The following is an 11,250-nucleotide window of genomic DNA, read 5'->3' on the forward strand; positions in this document are numbered from 1 at the left end:
GCCACCCGAAACCAGGGCTACGGCCACCCGGCTTAGGAAGATCTGGAAATCAGTACACCAGTCTTTACTCCAAGCTTCTTTTAGGTCTAAGGTCTTTGCCGATCTACATCGTTCTACCTGTTCCTTCAAGGTTGGAGATTCAGTGCGGCTCTCTACTCGGAATATAAGACTCCATCAACCTTGCAAGAAATTAGGACCCAAATTTATTGGTCAATTTACCATCTTAAAGCAAGTCAACTCAGTAGCTTTCAGACTGTAGCTTTCTGAAACTCTAAAAACTCCCAGTACGTTCCACTGCTCTTTGTTGAAACCTGCCCGGTCTTCCAAAAGGTTCAAACCTCGACAGTCCTCTAGACCTCAGCCAGAATCAGTGGATGGACATCAAGAATTTGTAGTCGAGAAGATCCTTGATTCAAAAAAAGGTTCAGGGCCAGTTTCACTACCTCGTCCATTGGAAGGGTTATGGCCCCGAAGAATGTTCCTGGGTGCCACAAAGAAATTTACATTCAGACAAATTACTTGTCGATTTCTTTAAAAGTTTTCCTGGAAAATCTGACCCATTGCTCGGATACTGACACCGCTGAACCTGCCTGTGACCCTTGACCCCTTGCCTGGACACTGACTCTGTTGATCTGCCTGTGACCCTGAAAACCTTGCCGGGACCCTCACTTTGCCTCTTTGATAAACACCAGCGCTACGTACTCAGGCTATCAAATCCTACTACTAGAGAACAAGACCTGGGGGCATCCGAGTACCTGTGAGCGCGTCTAGCTCTACGGGAAAGGCGGATGCTATAGGCAAAGACCTCTGTTTCTAGGAGTTGATACCTTGGGTGTGAGCCGTAACAAAGACTAGTAAAACTAAAGAGGGAAAGGGTCTTATTGAGGCAGATAAAGGTATATCAAATCATCTTAATACTTATTTTTGCTCAGTATTCATGGTTGAAGAAGTAAAGTAACCTCTGCTAAGTAGCAAGAACATTTATACAAAGGAGGTAGACACGAGTCGACTTACAGAGGGGAACTCTCAAAATGGATAGTGGACAAGTCAGTGGGGCCATACATCAATGGATTCGGAAAGAGCTTTAAGGGGTGCATCTAACATTATTAACATCATTGTTTTTGCACTTTGTAGACTAGAAGAATGATAAAGAGTGTGGCAGCTACAGTTCAAAACGAAAAATGTAAATACCCAAAGGTTGACAATAGTATTAATGGCACTAAAATATCAACTACTTAGGAGGAAAGGGATCTATGAGTGACTAGTTTAAGCTATGGGGAAGGCCTGTTGGATACTAGATTGCTTAAAAGAAGGGATTAGTAGTAGAAACAAAGAGGTGGTGATGCAACTCTGAAGGTCTTTGCTCCAACCCCACCTGGAATATTGAGTTCAGTTCTGGAGACCATACCTCCATAAGGACATAAATTAGAGATTGTTCAAAGAAAGGGAACTAAGCTTCTGCAAGGTTTAAATCATAAAATTTACCATGAAAGACTAAAGGATCTAAACACGTATATCTTTTAACAGAGAAGGGAGAGGGGGGTATGATAGAAGCTTTAAAATATATATAGGGTTTTAACAGTGTACTTGAACTCTTCATTCTTCAGATGAATAGAAGTATTAGAAAAGAGGATATATCCTACAACTAAAGGGTAGTAGGTTTAGGGGAAATATGAGGGAAAATTACTTTACCAAATGGGTAATGGATAGGTGAAATCACCTCCGAACATATTTGATGAAGGCTAATACAGTAGGGGAATTTAAACATGTCTGGGTTAGACAAAATGATGTCCTAAATCTGAATAAAGTTAAGAATCAAGTAGGATCTCAGGATATCATGAATAAAAAATGGACAGGTTAGATTGGCCGAATGGTTCTTCTCTGCTGTTAAATTATATGTTACTATTTTAAATAGGTCAAATTATATTAAAATAGTTTACTTTGATACAATTTTCACTTAAAATGATAAACACTGATCAACCTGATCAACTTTTGCAAAGAACACTACATCATACTTGTATAAAAAGGTGAATTCTGGATCTGCTTTTTGAGGCAGAAAAATATGGTAATTCTTTGTAAAGGCTATAGTCAAACTATCTGTCTCCAGCACACCTGCCCACTGTCATTTTCTGTTTGTCCAGACCTGGCTATTCCCAATGATGCTTTATCATACCATTAATGATGTCTGACTCAGTCCATTACCCCTAGGCTATGCTCCCAAGCTGTTGTATTGTGGTATGATTATCACACATGAATAACCTGTACAGGATTGGTAATTATGGTACAAACATGGAAAAAGATTGACAGGATTGGTGATTCTAAGACAAAGAAGAGTAGCAATAAAGGACATGGTAATCTCCTGAAGCAGAAGTAATATATTATCAGAAGCTAGGTGACTTTTTGCATTATTAGTAATGTTTGTTATACACACATGTTTATATTTATTTAAACAAATACTATGTGAAAATAAAAATAAATTAAGTCTTCCTTTAAGTTTTGTTGAGTTAGATTAGCTAGATCTCTTTGTAAAGGGGCCAATACCATTGAATTGGTGAATATGTAAAAATGCATGTTGACAACTGGATACGTAAATTGTTAATTAAGTTGCTTGTAAAGTTATATCTGTATATAGTTCATTAAAAGAAAAAAAAACCTGGAACAGGCACTAAGGAGCATATATGAGGTACCGAATGGAAAAATACATCTTTGGATATTTTCTTTCTTCACCCCTTATGTAAAGGAAGCAAATTAAAAATGCACTCTCCACCTATTCAGGTGGTTTGTGTGCTGCTTGGGGTAAAGCAACCTCTCACGCTTCACTGTATTACATGCATTAAAGAAGAAACCCAGCGCACAACATACCTGATATAAAAATTGTAATCAATCATCAGTTTATATATTGAAGTTTAATATATAGCTCAAAATTAAAATCAAGCAAATAAAACATGAATACGTTGATATTACTATACTTTGGAGACTGAGGATGTCCTACTAGTACAGATGAATCAAACTAAAGTATAAGGAAAAAGGTATTAACTGAGGAATCCACAACTATATTAAATGTGAAGGGGATATGTAGTAGCTTGTACACAACTATAGAGTAATGCAGGATCCTTTACATGATAAAAACAGTCAGGATTCTATCTACCATCTCTGGTCAGAGGTCTGCCGTGAAGATATGCAAATTATTAACGTAGCTAGGTACAGTAATCTGTACTGCATATAATACTGCAAATTAATTACCTTCCAATGTCCCGGATGGTGGCATACAAAGTATCCTCAATCTATGTGAACTCTGATGAATCAGCGGTATAATTATATGCAGAACTGAATCTTCAACCTGTCATGAATGAACTGCAGTCAGATGCCACGTCCCGTACCTAAGGTCTGTGAAGACAGTGTGTGGTATACATCTGGAATTGAGGTTCTCCTCTCCAGGCCGGTCATGTGATCAAAAGGTCTGTGATCTCTTGTTAGGATGTTCGACAAACTCATCCCGAAATCGCTGTGGCCACAGCTTCAGTATTGTCACACAGCGGTCTTTCAGCTTCCATAACAGAGGTTCCACACACTCACCTGCCTTACGCTGATTCCATGCTTCACCTGCTGGCGTCCTGTCTCCGAATCTGCGCATGCGTGGTCCTTTATGACCTCTGCATACTTTCTATTGGCTATCTACTTTGGCTCCAGACTTTAAAAGGCACTTCCTCCATCTCTACAGTGCCTGTTGATCATGTTACCTGCCTGGTGTTAGACATGCTGTCTTTCTCCCTGCGTGTTCTATGTTGGCTAAAGAGCTTATGCTCCAACTATCTCCACTGTGCCGCTGGCTAAAGACTTATGCTCCAACTATCTCCGCTGTGCCGCTGGCTAAAGAGCTTACGCTCCAACTATTTCTGCTATGCCGCTGGCCAAAGAGCTTTTTCTCCAACTATTTCCGCTGTGCCGCTGGCTAAAGAGCTTATGCTCCACCTATCTCCACTGTGCTGCTGGCTAAAAGCTTACGCTCCATCTGCCTCCACTGTGCCGCTGGCCAAAGTGCTTATGGCCCACCTGTCTCTGCTGTGCTGCTGGCTAAAGAGCTTACGCTCCACCCGTCCCCGCTGTGCTGCTGACTAAAGAGCTTATGCTCCATCTGTCCCCGCTGTGCCGTTGGCTAAAGAGCTTATGCTCCATTTGTCTCCGCTGTGCGGCTGGCTAAAAAGCTTACGCTCCATCTGCCTCCACTGTGCCACTGGCCAAAGAGCTTACGCTCCACCTGTCTCTGCTGTGCCACTGGCTGAAGAGCTTGCGTTCCACCTGTCTCCACTGTGCCGCTGGCTAAAGAGTCCATACTCCCCCATTTCATAGTGCTATTCTCCATAAGAAGCTACAGCCTACCATCCTGCAACCTCACTGCTTACAAAGCCGGTGTTCTTTCTACGTCACTGTATCCTGCCCATCTCTCTCTTTGTTCATTCCCCTACTGGGTTTCACTTGACACTTTTGACAAGGGCCGCGACCTGCGGGCGGACACAGCTAAGACCAACCACCTTGCGGTGGTCCCTGGTGAACACCGTCCATTCGTTAGACTCCGTGCCTTGTTAGAAGTAGCGTCAAGTTGGGCAGACCCGAGAATCCAATCCCTTAATCCGTGACAGTATCAACAGGCCATGACGGATTCTACTGGGGAAGCATCTGCTAAAGATATGCTTCAGCACCTTCTCAATAGAGTGGAACAACAGCGACAACTCCTTCAATATTTTCAAACGCTGGCCTCCAGAATGGATTCTTTCCAGGTTGCTGCCTCTACCACTCCTGCTGCCATCCCAGTGCCGGAACCTCCTGCTCTCAAAGACCCAGTTACCACCTCCTCTACTCTTCGGATTCCTCCTCCTTCCAAGTTTGACAGAGACCCTAAGATCTGCAGGGGTTTCCTAAACCAAAATTCGATTCAATTCGAACTACAACCACAAAATTTCCCCTCTCAAAGGGCCAAGGTAGCCTATTTGATCTCGTCACTTTCGGGTCAAGCCCTGGCCTGGGCCTCTCCTCTCTGGGAGCGTGATGATCCGCTCCTCTCTGACAGCACTGCCTTTATTGTGGCCTTCCGAAAAATTTTCAATGAGCCTGGCCAAGTTACCTCTGCAGCATCCAGTATCCTTAGACTCCGCCAGGGTTCCCGATCAGTGGCTCAATACATTATCAGCTTTCGCACTCTTTCATCTGAGTTGCGTTGGAACAATGACGCCTTGGTAGCTACATTATGGCAGGGACTATCCGATGAAATCAAGGATGCCCTGGCCTCCCAGGAGCTACCAACTACCTTGGATGCCCTTATCTCTCTATGTAATTGGGTGGATCTTCATTTTTGTGAGAGGGCTGCTGAAAGGGATAGTTTCCGACGTTCCATGCCTAGGACAACATCATGTTTCTTTTCCCCAGCTTCTGAGGACGAGCCAATGCAACTGGGACGGTCTTGCTTGACTCCCGAGGAGCACGACCGAAGGTTTAAGAACAAGCTGTGTATCCACTGTGCCGACCCTGGTCACATGCATAATAATTGTCCTAAGAAGTCGGGAAATGCCAAGCCCTGATCTGCTCTGGGTCAGATTGGGTAACATTAAATTCTCTCCTCTGTCCAGCCTACCTAAGCTTTGTTCTTTTCCTATTACTTTACATGGTCCATTTGGTTCTATCCATTCCCATGCCTTGTTGGATTCTGGAGCCACTGGGAATTTTGTTTCATCCTCCCTCGTGTCTCAGGCTTCTTTGCCTACACAGTCCTTTGAATCTCCTGTCTCTTTTACTGCTATTGATTGCTCCCGCATCTCTAACGGGTTATTCAAGTACAGCACTAAGCCTATCACTCTTCAGGTGGGAGCATTACACAGAGAAATAATCTCCTTCCATGTTTTACCGTCTTCCACCAGTCCCGTCATTCTGGGGTTGCCATGGCTTCAACGACATTCGCCTCAAATGGATTGGATCACTTCCCAAGTGTTATCCTCGAGTCCGAATTGTTTTCGGAACTGTCTTTCTCAAGTTCGACCCCTTGCCTCTACTAGCATATCTCCTGAGACTAAGTGTAAACTTCTTCCGGAACGATACTCTTCATTCTCGGATGTCTTTGATAAAACAAGGTCAGAACACCTTCCTCCACATCTGGCCTGGGACTGCCCTATTGACCTTCAACCTGGTCAAATTCCTCCCCGAGAATGTGCGTATCCTCTAGCCCTGCCAGAGACCCTAGCTATGTCTGAGTACGTACAAGAAAACCCCCAACGTGGGTTCATTAGACTTTCCTTTTCTCCTGCCGGAGCTGGATTCTTTTACGTTAAAAAGAAGGACGGTTCACTGTGACCATGTATTGACTACCGGGGACACAATGCTTTAACGATTAAGAACCGGTATCCCATCCCACTTATTACGGAACTTTTTGACCGCATCAAGGGAGCCAAAATATTCTCCAAATTAGACCTCAGAGGAGCCTATAATCTTATCAGAATCAGAGCTGGCGACGAATGGAAAATGGCCTTTAACACCCGTGACGACCACTATGAATACCTGGTGATGCCCTTCGGATTATGTAAAGCCCTGGCAGTTTTTCAGAGTTTTGTTAACGAGATTTTCAGGGCCCTTCTCTATCAATATGTTGTAGTCTATCTGGACGATATCTTGATTTTTTCTCAGAATATCCAGTCTCATCGTATCCATGTGGCAGAAGTCCTTTCTCGACTCTGCAAGAACCAACTTTTTTGTGAACTTGAAAAGTGTCTTTTTGAACAACCTCAGATGTCATTCCTTGGCTATATAGTCTCTGGTACGGGATTACAGATGGATCCAGAAAAAGTGAGAGCTAACATTGAGTGGCCCCTTCCTCAGTTTGAAACCTGTGCAGTGTTTCCTAGGATCCTCAAATTACTATTGACGCTTTATTAAAGGATATTCTACCACTGTGACACTCATCGTGTCACTCACACGGAAGGGCTCCAGCCCTAAATCCTGGTCCCCGGAGGCCCTGGAGGCCTTTGAATTTCTCAAGAAAGCATTTTCTTCTGCGCCCATTCTCCAGCCACCCAACACCTCTCAGCCGTTTTTTCTTGAAATTGATGCCTCTAGTGTGGGAGTTGGGGCTGTCCTTTCTCAGAAGTCTCTTCTCAATGTATTTCATCCTTGTGCATTCTTCTCCATAAAATTCTTACCGGCATAGAAAAATTATGCTATTGGTGACAAGGAACTACTTGCCATTAAAACAGCGCTGGAGGAATAGCACTATTTGTTGGATGGAGACAGGTATCCAGTTACTATTTTCACAGATCACAAAAATCTTCTGTATTTACAGTCTGCTCAGTGTCTAAACCCTAGACAAGCTAGATGGTCTCTTTTCTTTTCTCGGTTTGATATGCGCATCACATTTAAACCTGGAGAGAAAAACAAACATGCTGATGCCTTGTCCTGGGCTTTCTGTACTGATGCCAATACCGAAGAGTCACCATCTCAACCTATTCGGGACCCCAAGTGTCTACTTTCCTCTACTCTGACTAATGCCTGACTACCTCCACCTGGGAAGACGTTTGTTCCATCCACTCTTCGGGAGAAACTCCTAAAATGGTTCCATTCCACCCATTTTGCTCGTCATATCAGGGTTTGCAAAACCACCGAATTAATTGCTCTGAACTATTGGTGGCCCAAGTTCCATCTCTATGTCAAATAATTTGTCTCCTCCTGTAGTACTTGTAGCCAACACAAGTCCTCCCGTCAGTCTCCTGCTGGCCAGCTAATTCTTCTGCACATTCTGGATAAACCATGGACACATATTAGCATGGACTTTATTACCGACCTACCACCCAGTAAAAAACACACCACCATCTGGGTTGTAGTGATCGATTTTCGATGATGGCCCATTTCATTCCACTCATTGGTCTTTCTTTCTCCCTGATTCTAGCTGTACATTTTGTCAAGGAGATTTTCCGATTGCATGGCTGTCCTACTGAAATTGTGTCGGAGCGAGGTGTCCAGTTTGTGTCCAAATTCTGGCGAGTGCTTTGTAAACTTTTTGGGAATCAATTGAATTTTTCATCCTCCTATCATCCTCAGTCCAACGGACAGACAGAACATGTTAATCAAGATCTGGAAACCTTCATCAGAATCATCTCTCTGGATGATTGGGTAGACCTCCTACCATGGATTGAATTTGTACATAACAATTCTCTCCACGAATCCACCTCCGCATCTCCCTTTTCAATTGTCTATGGTGTCCATCCATCTTTTCCTAAGTTCTCTTCCCTCCCTCTCACCCAGGTCCCCGCTTTAAACACCTTACGCTCCATCTGCCTCCACTGTGCCACTGGCCAAAGAGCTTACGCTCCACTTGTCTCTGCTGTGCCACTGGCTGAAGAGCTTGCGCTCCACCTGTCTCCACTATGTCGCTGGCTAAAGAGTCCATACTCCCCCATTTCATATTGCTATTCTCCATAAGAAGCTACACCCTACCATCCTGCAACCTCACTGCTTACAAAGCCGGTGTTCTTTCTACGTCACTGTATCCTGCTCATTTCTCTCTTCGTTCATTCCCCTAACGGGTTTCGCCTGACACTTTTGACAAGGGCTGCGACCAGATGCAGCTAAGACCAAACCACCTTGCGGTGGTCCCTGGTGAACACGTCTATTTTTTAGACTCCGCGCCTTGATAGAAGTAGCGCCAAGTTGGACAGACCCGAGAATCCAATCCCTTAAAGCGTGACAGGTATTTAATAAAATGTCACAAAGGAATTGCGCCCATGGTATCAAGAGTCGAAAAGTATAAATTCCACCAACGCGTTTCGTTCATTCAGTTGAACTTTTCCATGGAGATGCATGTCAGCTGATATCAATGCAATATATCATAGTTAGTCTACATATATAAAACTGGTTACCAGTGTGTGGTAACTTATTATGTTATAATTTTTATTATTAGTCACCATATGCAAATTATTAGTGGAGTGGTTAAACTTGATCTATGTGTATATATGATTTAGGGTTATTCAATTCCTAATCTTCACCTACAGAGCCCATAGCTCCCAGGATTCCATAATACACACCACCCACATATCTATCAACTCAGCAATCCTCTACAATAATCCTAATGTGGGTTCTCCCTACATAAGCAATAATAGCACTACTGCAAATGTAGTCGCTCAAACATAACTATTTACTTAATACTTGCTTCAAGTCAAAATCTATATTCAACCCCATAGAGTGTAGAGTTTTCATTTTATATATCCATGATGTTTCTTCCTTATTTATATTCTTGATAAAGTACCCCCCTCTTCAGTTTTTACTGACTGTCTTGATTGCTACAAATTTGAATCCTCTGGGATTGCACTCATGGACTTCTGCAAAGTATTTGGAAACACTGTGTTGGACCAAACCATTTTTAATATTACGAATATGCTCTCCAATTCATGTCATAAACCTCCTAATTGTCCGTCCAATGTATTGCAAGTTACATGGGCATTCCAGTAGATATATAACGTTCTGATTATCACATGTCAGAAAAGATTTGATTTCATATTGTTCCTCTGTTTGGCAAGATTTGTAGCTCACAGTGGACTTAGTTGATGAATACCCCAATGCCTTGCAATTACTACATTTCGTACTATGGTAGAAACCTGATTTAGTATGTGTATCTAACCACATATGTCTTTCTTCCTGTATAGGTATATGATTCTTGGGAAGAGACATCTGAAGGTTTGGGGCTTTTCTATATACTATTCTCGGCTTCCTTGGTAGAATATCTTGTAGGATAGTATCCATCTTTAATATATGCCAATGTTTCTTAATGATCTTCTTAATTTGTCCTGTTGATGAAGAGAAGCCCGTGATGAAGTATAGATAGTCTGGCTGTTCCTTTCTCATGGCATACTTATACTTGAGCAGTGCTTCCCTATCTTTCTCCTTTTTAGATCTAACCATATACATTAAAGAAGGAATCATTAACACCAAAACTCATTATAAGCAGGTTGATGTCAACAGTTATATCTTGGCCACGAGCCACCACCATACATCTTGGCTAGCGGGAATACCCACTGGGCAATTTACGAGGATAAGACGCAATTGTATAAACATGGAGGATAATATAATACAGGGAGAAATTATGAGGGATCAATTTGTCACTAAAGAGTATGACCGAGTAGTGGTACAAGCAGCAATATACTGGTTCAGAACTCTTTTACCTTACTGCCTTACTGTGTACCAGACCCGGCTGCCATTGTCCATTCTTATTATATTATCCCCATATGGCCTGCCTTTCTTCTTGCCACTGGACTCATATTCAGTATCGGGACCGTTACAGTAGCAAAAGTTCAGTGCTAGATAGCAGCAGGTGAAGCTAGACGTAACCGGTGCAGGAATGCAACACAGTAATAGTTCAGTGCTAGATAGCAGCAGGTGGAACCAATAACAGCCAGTGCAGGAATGGAGCATAGCAATAGTTCAATAAGTGTAGTTCAATAAGTATAGGTGTTAGCCTAAGCTAGTACACAGAGGTACAATGCTGGCACAGCAGCATATATTAGCATTATGTCCAAGACACACAAACCGCAAGCAAGTAAATAAATTGTAGTCAATGCATGGTTAAATTGGCAGTACAAAGCAGATCAGGATACAAGTAACAGGATTGCTGAACACTGATTGAGTCTAAGAGACTCAATAATCTGGCAAGAGATTCTTGCAATGATTGGATTTTATTAGCACAGGTATTCTCTCCGGCATCTCAACACCACCAATGTTCATCAAGACATCATTAGATGAACATTTGTTATGTTTCTTTAGACTCAAAAAAAAAAAGAAATAAAAAATGTAACCGTGTTGAAGAGAAAAAGAGCTGTAACTGATGAAAAGCTAAATGGCGAGAAAAAAAAATTGCCAACATGCCATTCTACATAAGCAGTGGCAAAAAAAGAATGAGGCCTTCGCCTTTCTCTATTAGTGCCAGATCTAAAAATGTTACTGAGCCTTCTTCTTGTACGGTCACTCGTGAGCAAGCAAGACTAAGTAATTTGGAGTCTAAAAGTGGTGCACAAGTACTGTTACATGTGAAAGCCGAGCTGCAAGAAAACAGTAAGACATTAGAGGAAAATGTATGCTCAGAATCAGAAATTACACCAAACCCTGAGGAGAGTCCATCCACGAGTGGTATGTGTAATCGTGACCATTCTGTTTGTGTACCCATAAAGAAGGGCCCTTTCAGCATTTCTGATGATGTGTGCCTGAACAACCCGAGTGTAG

Source organism: Mixophyes fleayi, chromosome 10 (assembly GCF_038048845.1).
Source record: "Mixophyes fleayi isolate aMixFle1 chromosome 10, aMixFle1.hap1, whole genome shotgun sequence".
Taxonomy (NCBI): Eukaryota; Metazoa; Chordata; class Amphibia; order Anura; family Limnodynastidae; genus Mixophyes; species Mixophyes fleayi.